Raw genomic sequence first — 12,250 nt, 5'->3', positions numbered from 1 at the left:
GAGTATGACAAGTAAAAATATATGACTGAACAAAAATATATTAAGCTCTAAATATCTTGCAATACCATTAAGCTCATGTTTACATAATAGTTCAAAAAGAAAAGAACAGAGGTCCAAGGATTTACATTATTTTGAAAAGTATGTCCTGAAAGCCATCTTCCTATTTTACTTGTATATTTACATTTATTTTCACTTTCCCAGTTTAATAAAGCTAAGATTTTGAACAATACAGGAAGTTCAGTTCAACTATGAACAGTATCCTGCAGTTTCAAGGCCTGTGATTTCTATTTCTAGATTTTTATAAGTTGAGGAGTGAAAAATGACAATATGTCTTAGACAATCTTGTGCTGCAATAACACTATAAATTAAACAAGTAATTTATAAAAACTGAAGCTGCATTTCTCATATTTTTCTTTGTGAATTAGAAACAAAAAAGAGAGCCTCATTAGCCTCTAATTGTAGAATAAAGGTGTTCAGTCTTCTGTCAAAAATATGATGATAACTGTGGTCAACTCAAACATTGACTTTAATTTACTCCTATCTATCAAGTAATTTCTATCATTAAGAGGTCTAAGTTTGCCAAACACTTCTTCAGCATTCATCAAGATCAGTAATCATACTTTTTTGTTAAAACATCATATTTTCCATTGCATTTTAGTGTTGAGTCATTTTGTTGTGGTAAAATGTGTCTGTTTGTGGAGTGTGTGTGTGGTAATTGTAGTGGTGTGTGTGTGTGTGTGTGTGTGTGTGTGTGTGTATTTATGCATGCAGGTGTATACAAGTGTATGCTTATGTAGATATATTTGTGCATTTAGATATTAATCTCTGGTGTTATTCCTTCAGAGCCACCCAACTTATTTCTGTAAGAAATGGTCTTTTACTGCTTTGCAGCTTAGTAGGATAGTCTGGCCAAGAAGCCTCAGGAACTCACTTGTATATGCTTCTCCAGAACAAGGATTATAGTTGGAAATTGCCAAAACTGTAAAAGTTCCATTTTACTTGGGCTATGAGAATTGTACCCAGGCCCACACACTTATACAATGAGCACTTTTCTAACTGAGTCATATCAAAACCCTGAGTATTGATTTATTTTTAAATATATATTATCAAATTCAATTTCCTGTTATTTTGTGAGGATAGTTCCATTCATATTTGTCTAAGATATCAAATTATAACTGTGATTTTAATAGTATTTGGTGTTTAGTTATGAGGGCAATGTTATTTAAATAAGATTAATTTTAAGTTGTTCCCACACTTCTCATATTTTTGAAGTCTTTTTAATGAGTATAAGTGTCAACTATTTAGGCATTTGGTAGTATTCACTAGTCAAACTATGTTATCCATTATTTTTTAACTGATAAGGTTTGGGCTACCAATTAAATATGCTTAATAGTTATATGTCTTTTCAGCTATTTGTATCTCACCATGATTCAGTTTTGAAAGCTGTGCCTTGAGAATTTTCATATATTTGAAGAACCAACATTTAACTACATCAATATTTTTCTGTTGTCTTTTTATTTTTCATTTTGTTACAACTGTCCTCGTCTTTAATATGGCCTTTCTTGAGGTATGTGTTAGTATTTACTTTAAAATGATGCTACGAACAAGACAGATATATGAAAAAGTATTATTTAATGAAAGTGGAGAGATAGAGAAGAAAGGAAAGAGAGAGACATGGGGCAGGAAAATAAGTGAGGCAGAGAAATAGAGAGGAGAGTAAGAGAGTGAAAAAGTGGTGAGTTGATCCTTTTATAACTTGTGCATGCACATCTGAACAGCACCTGCCACATACCTGGTGGACAACAAATGATGACATCATATGTTACTAGGCAATGCAGAAGCAGTCTACCTATATGCTAACAATATGTCAAGGCTGTTATATGTTTTGTCTGTGCTTCCTTAAAGTGATATTATTGCTTAATTTTTTTCTATTTTAACTTGGAGTTTTTGCAACCAAAACTTTTGCCTAGTATACTTTTTACTACAGCTGATATAATTCTGTGAATTATGCTTACTGAAGGGCTCTAGAAGGCCAGAGCCTGGCAAGCTTGGTGATAGCAGGTCTTGCCCTTCACCATTCCTTCTCCTTTGCTAAACCTTTACATTCCTAAAGCTAGCTACCTCCCCTTTTTCCCCTCTTAAAATTAATACTTTCAAAGCTATTTGCAGATGTTTCTGCCTGATTCTGATTCAGCCAGGACCCTTAACAAAGGATTCCATAGCATTTAGTTTGTCTTTGGAAACTGGTGATTGATGCTGTCAGTGCCTATTCCCAGGTCCAGAGCAGAGCACCTTGCAGTGCTTGGGTCCGTTCGCTTACATTTCAGAGATACACAAGAAAACGACTTCAAAACTATGTTTTTCCAGCTATTAGAGGCCCATAAAGATGAAATGAACAAAGCCCTCAGAGAAATAGCCAAAGAAATCAAGAAAAAACAAAGAGGAAATAAATAAAGCTCTCAGAGAAATGACCATGAAAATTAAAGCAAACAAAGAGGAAATGAACAAAGCTCTCAAAGAAATGTCCACACAAATGAAGGCAAATAAAGAAGAAATAAACAAAGCTCTCATAGAAATACAGGCAAATACAGCCAAAGAAGTAGAGGCACAATTAGTGATATATAGAGAGGAAACAGACAAAAAAATGGAAGCCGTCATTGAAAACCAGGACTTCACATTCAAACAGATGAAGGAAATGGTGCAAGACATGAAAACAGAATTAGAATCAATAAAGAAAACACAAATAGAGAAAAACCTGGAGCTGGAGAACATAGAGAAAAGATCAGGAACTACAAAGGTAAGCATCACCAACAAAATACAAGAGATGGAAGAAAGAATCTCAGGAGCCAAAGATACACTTGCGGAAATTGACACGTCTCTCAAAGAAAAAATAAAATCAGAAAAGTTCCAAACACAAAACATCCAAGAAATCAAGGACACCATAAAAAAATAAAATCTAAGAATAATAGGAGTAGAAGAAAAAGAAGACATCAGGCTCAAAGGTCTGGAAAATATTTATAAGAAAATTATAGAAGAAAATTTTCCCAACTTAAAAAAAGAGATGTCTATAAACATACAATAGGCCTACAGAACACCAAATAGACTAGACCAGAAAAGAAATTGTTCACTTCACATCATAGTCAAAACACTGAACCTGCAGAACAAAGAAAAAATTTTAAAAGCACCAAGGGAAAAAGACCAAGTAACATATGAAGGTAGATCTATCAGAATCACACCAGATTTCTCAACAGAAACTATGAAAGCCAGAAGGGCCTGGACAGAAAACATGCAGGCCTTAAGGGACCACAGATGCCAACCCAGACTAATATACCCAGTAAAACTTTCAATCAACATAGACAGAGAATTCAAAATATTCCATGACAAACCAAATGTAAATAATATCTACATAGTAACCCAGCTCTACAGAAGTTTCACTAGAAGGGAAACTCCAATGCAAAGAAAACAACTACATCTAAGGAAACAGAGGAAACAGATAACTACACAACAACAACAACAACAACAAAAACCCAAAAGAATATAAGCAATGAAACTTAGCAACACCACCAACCACACATCAAAAGAAAGTAAAACTTGTTGGTCACTAGTATCTATCAACATCAATAGGACTCAACTCCCCAATGAAAAGATACAGACTGACAGAATGGTTGCTGAAACAGGATCCAACATTCTGTTGCATCCAAGAAACACACCTATGCAACAAAGATAAACACTACCTCAGAGTAAAGGGCTGGAAAACTGTTTTTCAAGCAAATGGTTCCAGAAAACAAGCTGGAGTAGCCATCCTAATATCTAATAAAATAGACTTTCAACCCAAGTTAATAAAAAAAGATAAGGAGGGCCACTATGTTCTCATCAAAGGAAAAATCCACCAAGAGGACATCACAATTTTGAATATCTATGCCTCAAATGCAAGAGCACATACATTCATAAATGAAACATTATTAAAGCTTAAATCACACATTTATCTTAATACCTTAATAGTGGGAGACTTCAAAACCCCACTCTCACCAAGGGACAGATCATATAGACAGAAAACAAATAGGGAAATAAAAGCACTAGGAGAGTCCCTATGTCAAATGTACCTAATAGACATCTAGAGCTCTTTTCACACAAACTCAAAAGAGTATACCTTCTTTTCAGCACCGCATGGAACCTTTTCCAAAATAGACTATATAGTGGGTCACAAAGCAAGGCTCAACAGATACAAAAGGATTGAAATAATCCCTTGTATACTATCTGACCACCATGGACGAAAGCTAGACATCAACAACAACAGAAACAACAAAAAGCCGACACGCACAAGGAAACTGAACAACTTACTACTCAATGACAGCTGGGCAAAGGAAGAAATAAAGAAAGAAATTAAAGACTTCCTAGAATTCAATGAAAAGGAAGGCACAACATACCCAAATTTATGGGACACATTGAAAGCAGTGCTCAGAGGAAAATTTATAGCACTAAGTGCCTTCAGGAAGAAATTTGTAACATCACATACAAGCACCTTAATGGCCCAACTGAAAACCCTAGGAGAAAAAAAAATCATATACATCCAAGAGGAGTAGACGGCTGGAAATAATCAAACTCAGGGATGAAATAAATAAATTAGAAACACAGAAAACTATTCAAAGAATCAATGAAACAAAAAGCTGGTTCTTTGAGAAAATCAACAAGATAGAGCAACCCTTAGCCAAACTAAGTAACTAAAAAGCCGAGAGGAATCTATCCCAATAGGCAAAATCAGAAATGAAAAGGGTGACATAACTATAGACACTGAGGAAATCCAAAGAATCATTAGGTCATACTACAAAAGCCTATTTGCCACAAAATTTGAAAATCTAAATGAAATGAACAATTTTCTGGTTTTTTTTCCAAGTAGAAAATTTCAAGTTTATTTTCCTGGACATTCTTTGAAAGCAAAATTTGGGGAGGTTAAAGAAAAAGAGAAAGAAAAAAATTCTTCTTTTGTTACACTTGATTACAACCACTGGGTTCACCTCATTCAGAAGATCTTGATTTTGGAGAAAGACAATTGACAACAAGTGACTTGTATGAATATCACACACATCTTCAGATAATTACATTTTGTTTAAATGCCAATAACCAAATTAGACAATAATTCCTGGCATTTGTTCTAGTGCTTTTCATGGTATCACATATATTTCATCTCATATGACTTTCTTCTCCATTTTAAGAGAGATAGGACAAATACTATTCATTCTGTTTTAAAGATGAGGACCAGTCTTACAAAGTTTACCTTATCTCATAGGCTACATAACTCAGTGCCCTTGGTAGCATGTCACTTTGCCTTCTTTCAAAGATATGCCAATTTTTACAAGGGCATAATTTTACCAATGAGAGACAGTTTTTTGCTTGGATAATCTTTTTTTTTTTTTCAATGCAGTTTATTCAGGAACCTTGAAAAATCATCTGACCCTGGGGAAAGCCAGCCCACAGCATAAATAGCCTCAGGGTAGCCAACCCCGGCATGCCACGTGGGCAATGCAGATAGGTCCACATACATGGAAGTAAGCTAGATCCTCAGCCTTAGCCAAATGTGGAGTTGTTCTTGACAGAGAGCACTCACCATCGGGAAGGTGGAAGTTGGAAACTAGCTCCATCTTTAAGGTGCGGCATTCCGCAGCTCTCTACAGTTCCCCCTTTTTGTTTTAGACGCATCAGGCAAGAGTAGAGGTCTGATCTCTGATATTAGAAATAAATTGGGACTTTGTACCAATGTTCATTTAGGTGTCCTCCACCCAAAGAACATCAGACCCGTCTGATACCTTTTTCTCAGAGGCGGGACCTGGGGCATCAACCCGCATGCAATCAGACATGCTCTTCTCTGGGTCCTAAGCGGCTGACCCTGAGTGCAGTGCTTAGCCTCGCATCCTGAGTGTAACATTTTAGCTTTTTATGGTAGCCAACCATGCTTGGGGAGACTGTCCTGCTTCAATGGCTGTAAAGGCCTGAATGGTCATGGCTGCATTACGCTGTTGTGAGACTCTAATCTTGCATATATACCACAGGCAAACCAAGGAGACCAACACCAGAAGGCCTGCTAACGCTCCCATGCCCGCCCATTCCTTCAGATGATTCATGGCTGCAGCAATCCATGATGATTGGATAATCTTAATATCAATGTCTGAATTTATTTATTGCAGTGATGCTGAAACATGGTATGATCTCCTTGTTGATGGATGAACAATTTTCTTGATAGATTCCATTTTCCAACATTAAGTCAAGATCAGGTAGAAAGACTGAATAGCCCTATATCCCCCAAGGATATTGAAGCAGTCATTAACAGTCTCCCCTCCAAAAATAAAAAAGCCCTGGGCCAGATGGTTTCAGTGCAGAATTCTACCATATCTTCAAAGAAGTACTAAAACTAATTCTCCTCAACCTATTCCACAAAATAGAAACAGAAGGAACATTACCAAACTATGAAGCAACAGTCACCTTGATACCTAAATCACACAAAGACCCAACAAAAAAGAGAACTTCAGGCCTATCTCTCTTATGAACATTAATTCAAAAATATTCAATAAAATACTTGCAAACCGAATCCAAGAATACATCAAAGATACCATTCACCATGACCAAGTACACTTCATCCTAGACATGCAAGTGTGGTTCAACATAAAAAAACCCATCAGTGTAATACACCACATAAACAAAATGAACGAGAAAAGACACATGATCATCTCCTTAGAGGCCAAAAAAGCATTTGACAAAGTCCAAAACTCATACTTAAACATAGTAAAGGCAATATATAGTAAGCCTATAGCCAACATCAAACTCAATGGAGAGAAACTTAAATCAATCCCACTGAAATCAGGGACAAGAAAAGGCTGACCACTCTCTCCATATCTCTTCAACATAGTACTTCAAGTCCTAGCCAGAGCAATAAGACAACTAAACGAGATCAAGGGGATACAAATCAGAAAGGAAGAGGTCAAAGTGTCACTATTCACAGATGATATGATAGTGTACATGAGCGACCCCAAAAATTCAACCAGAGAACTCCTTCAGTTGATAAACACCTTCAGCAAAGTGGCAGGATACAAAATCAACTCCAAAAATCAGAAGTCCCCCTGTATACCAAAGACAAAAGGGCCAAGAAAGAAATTAGGGAAACAACACCCTTCACAATAGCCACTAATAACATAAAGTACCTTTGTGTGACACTAACCAAGCAAGTGAAAGACCTGTTTGAGAAAAACTTCAAGTCTCTGAAGAAAGAAATTGAAGAAGATATCAGAAGATGGAAAGATCTCTGGTGCTCATGGATTCTTAGGATTAACAAGGTGAAAATGGCCATCCTGCCAAAAGCAAGCTACAGATTCAATGCAATTCCCATGAAAATAACAACTGAATTCTTTACAGACCTTGAAGAAACAGAAAAGAGGATCAATGGAACCAAATAGAAGACCCAGTAATAAACCCACAGGCCTATGAATACTCAATTTTTGACAAAGAAGCCAAAACCATTCAATGGAAAAAAAGACAGCTTCTTTAACAAATGGTTCTGGTCCAACTGGATGCCTACATTCAGAAAAATGAAAATAGATCCATATTTATCACCCTGCACAAAGCTAAAGTCCAAGTGGATCAAAGACCTCAACATAAAACCAGATACTCTAAATCTGTTAGAAGAAAAAGTGGGAAACATCCTAGAACTCATTGGTACAGGAGACAACTTCCTGAACAGAACACCAAAAACACAGGCTCTAAGAGCACCAATCAATAAATGGGACCTCATGAAAGTGAAAAGCTTCTGTAAAGCAAAGGACACTGTCATCTAAACAAAACGACTGCCTACAGATTGGGAAAGAATCTTCACCAACCCTTTATCTGATAGAGGGCTAATATCCAGTATATATAAAGAACTAAAGAAGCTGAAAAGCAAAAAACAAGTAATCCAATTAAAAAATGGGGAACAGAGCTAAACAGATAATTCTCGATAGAGGATTATCGAATGGCAGAGAAACACTTAAAAAAATGCTCATTTTCCTTAGCCATTAGGGAAATGGAAATCTAAAGGACCCTGAGATTTCACCTTAAACCCATCAGAATGGCCAAGATGAAAAACTCAAGTGACAACAGATGCTGGAGAGGTTGTGGAGAAAGGGGACCCCTCCTCCACTGCTGGTGGGAATGTAAACTGGTACAACCACTTTGGAAGTCTATCTGGTGCTTTCTCAGACAATTAGGAATAGTGCTTCCTCAGGACACAGCTATACCGCTGCTAGGTATATACCCAAAATTTGTTCAAGTACACTACAAGGGCATTTGCTCAACCATGTTTATAGCAGTTTTATTTGTAATAGCCAGAACCTGGAAACAACCCAGATGTCCATCAATGGAAGAATGGATACAGAAATTGTGGTATTTTTACACAATGGAATACTACTCAGCAATCAAAAATGAGGAAATCATGATATTTGCAGGGAAATGGTGGGATCTAGAAAAGATCATTCTGAGTGAAGTATTCCAGAAGGAGAAATACAAACACAGTATATACTTGCTTATATAGACGTATATTTATGATAAACATAATGAAATCTCTACATCTAAAAATGATATTCAAGAAAGTGGACAAGGGGTAAGATGATCAATCCTTATTTAGAAAGACAAATGGGATGTGCATTGAACATATGACAGGAGTCTACCACAGAAGGCATCTGAAAGACTCTACCTAGCAGTGTTTCAAATCAGGTACTAAGACTCATAATCAAACCTTCGGCAGAGTACAGGGAATCATATGAAAGAAGGGGAGTTAGTATGATGTGGATAAGAGCTCCACAAGGACCAAATATATCTGGGCACAGGGTCTTTTCTGAGACTGACACTCAACCGAGGACCATGTATAGATATAACTAGAACTTGTGCTTGGATGTAACCCGTGGTAGCTCAGTAACCAATTGGTTTCCCATAGTAAGGGGAACAAGGACTATTTCTAACAGGAACTCAATGGCTGGCTCTTTGACCTCCCCACCCCCCAAGGGAGAAACAATCCTGTTAGGCCACAGAGGAGGACTTTGCAGCCAGTCCTGAAAATACCTGATAAAACTGGGTCAGATGAAAGGGGAGAAGGTCCCCCCCTAACAGTGGACTTGGAAAGGGGCAGGGAGGAGACCAGGGAGGGAGTGTGGGGTTGGGGAGGGAATGGGGGAGAGGGATACAGCTGGGATACAGAGTTAACAAAATGTAACTAATAAGAAAAATGAAAAAGGTTAAAAAATATATCTAAACATATTTGTTGTCTATCTATGCAGAATTTTTGAAAGTTTTTATTCCATATCTATCTACTAATGTTTTTTGTTGATTTTTTATGTCTCATGTAATGATAGATTCTGGCATATATAAAAAAAAAGCTTATGAGCATTGATGGATTGACTAAAAGAATAACCAAATGGGTAAATAAATAAATGTATAACTTTCAGTATTTCAACATTACATTCAGAGCTTTCTGGCTCAGGTCTGATTTTTGTTATGTAGTCTAATAACTAAAGTTCTGTTCCATAGGACATTTTGTGACTTTTACTGTGAAATATTTCTAGTGTTTCTCCTGATTCTTGTATTGAGTTCCTGCTTACATTGTCTTGTTTCAGCTTTACCGTGCCAACTTGTGGTGCCTTTTTCCCTAGTAAGATTCTTTATAGCACTGATATATCTGCAAACATTATATTTCTGATGATAGTATATAAATAATTTAACCACTGCACAACTAAACACAACTGTACCCTAGATATAAGAACAATTTAATGATTTTTTGCAACTTAAAGTGTAATTAATTAATTATATTAAGGACAAACTGTCATGAATTCTAATTTTAAACCACTTAAAGGATATCCACTCTCTGCAGAGGAAAGCACATGTAGTGCTTCCTGTAAAAGTATCTAGCCTAATGAATAATTAATGTCAAGAATATAGAAAGAGAAACTATTAAATGCTGTTGTGTTCCAATGTCAGTTTATTTTATATTAATTTTAACTAATTATCAGTTTATAAATGTACTGTCAAAGATTTTATGTTATAAAACAATAAACTTCATCCACTTAAGTAAATATTATTCAATGCACTGAAGAATTCTGAAACCTGAATTTTTGTTCTGCTTATGCAAGCTCTAAAATGAGATATATTTAATCTTTGAAGACATAAAATAAAATATTTGTTCCTTTTTGTAGTATGTCCTGTGCAATGCCGGAAGTTATGAACTGTACAGAACATGTTGCAAAAATGGGCAAGAAATGCTATGTGAAAACAAACGCTTTGAAAAGTAGCCTTTTTTTTCCCATTTTCTTTTTTTTTCTTTTTTTTAAATTTTTCATCAATTACACTTTATTCATTCTGCATCCCCCCATAAGCCCCTCCCTCCTCCCCTCCTGATCCCACCCTCCCTCCTCCCTCTGCATGCATGCCATTCCCCAAGTCCACTGATAGGGGAGGTTCTCCTCTCCTTTCTGATCTTAGTCTATCAGTTCACATCAAAAGTGGCTGCATTGTCCTCTACTATGGCCTGGTAAGGCTGCTCCCCCCCAGGGGGAGGTGATCAAAGAGCAGGCCAATCAGATTATGTCAGAGGCAGTCCCTCTTCACATTACTATGTAACCCACTTGGACTCTGAACTGCCCTGGGCTACATCTGTGCAGGGGTTCTGGGTTATCTCTATGAATAGTCCTTGGTTGGAGTATGAGTCTCTGGGAAGTTCCCTGTGTTCAAATTTTCTTGTTCTGTTGCTTTCCTTGTGGAGACCCTGTCCTCTCCAGCTCTTACTATTTCCCAGTTCTTACCTAAAATTCCATTCACTCTGCCCAACAGTTGCCCATCAGGCTCAGCATCTGCTTTGATAGTCTGTAGGGCAGAGGCTTTCAGAGGACCTCATGAAACTGAAAAGCTTTTGCAAAGCAAAGGACACCATCATCAAAACAAAGCAACCGCCTACAGATTGGGAAAGAATCTTCACCAACCCTTTATCTGACAGAGGACTCATATCCAGTATATATAAAGAACTAAAGAAGCTGAAAAGCAGCAAACCAAGTAATCCACTTAAAAAATGGGGAACAGAGCTAAACAGAGAATTCTCTGTAGAAGAATACCGAATAGCAGAGAAGCACTTAAAGAAATGCTCAACCTCACTAGCCATTAGGGAAATGCAAATCAAAACAACCCTGAGATTTCACCTTACACCCATGAGAATGGCCAAGATCAAAAACTCAAGTGACAACACATGCTGGAGAGGTTGTGGAGAAAGGGGAACCCTTCTCCACTGCTGGTGGGAATGTAAACTTGTACAACCACTCTGGAAATCAATCTGGCGCTTTCTCAGACAACTAGGAATAGCGCTTCCTCAAGATCCAGCCATACCACTCCTGGGCATATATCCAAAAGAGGCTCAAGTACACAAAAAGGACATTTGCTCAACCATATTTGTAGCAGCTTCATTTGTAATAGCCAGAAGCTGGAAACAACCCAGATGCCCCTCAACTGAAGAATGGATGCAGAAATTGTGGTACATCTACACAATGGAATATTACTCAGCAATGAAAAATAAGGAAATCATGAAATTTGCAGGTAAATGGTGGGATCTGGAAAGGATCATCCTGAGTGAGTTGTCCCAGAAGCAAAAAGACACACATGGTATCTACTCACTCATATAGACATACAACATAGGACAAACCCACTAAAACCTGTGCATCTAAAGAAACTAAGCAAGAGAGAAGACCCTAACTAAAATGTCCAATCCCCATCCGGAAAGGCAAAGAGGATGGACATCAGAAGAAAATGAAAAGTAGCCTTTTTAACTGAAGATGTTCTCAATAGCCTATTGTTTTACCACAGAAAGCTTTACAGGCTATCTTTCCTTCGTTTTTCCTTATTTATTCTTATATGTTATTTTCAATAAATACCATGCATTCTCTGAGGTTACCCTTTTAAAAACTATCTTCATTACATCAGGGTTGTTATAAACATGTCCTAAACCATAAGATACAATAAAATATAAAATCATATCAAAAAATTCATTGTTGCCAATATATGTTTAGTAATCAACAAACAACAAACCATTAATGTATTCTATAATCTAATTCCCAATAATGACGTTTTCAAAATAATCAAAACTAAGTAGACATATCAATCAGACAAATGTCATATCAGTGACAATGATTGCTATGAGCACTTGTACAACCACTTTAAAACTCAATCTGGCCTTTCTCAGAAAATTGGGAAT

The sequence above is a fragment of the Meriones unguiculatus genome, chromosome X, assembly GCF_030254825.1.
Source record: "Meriones unguiculatus strain TT.TT164.6M chromosome X, Bangor_MerUng_6.1, whole genome shotgun sequence".
In the NCBI taxonomy this organism is placed as follows: Eukaryota; Metazoa; Chordata; class Mammalia; order Rodentia; family Muridae; genus Meriones; species Meriones unguiculatus.
The sequence above is the reverse complement of the archived record's forward strand: the minus strand, read 5'-3'. Positions refer to the sequence as shown.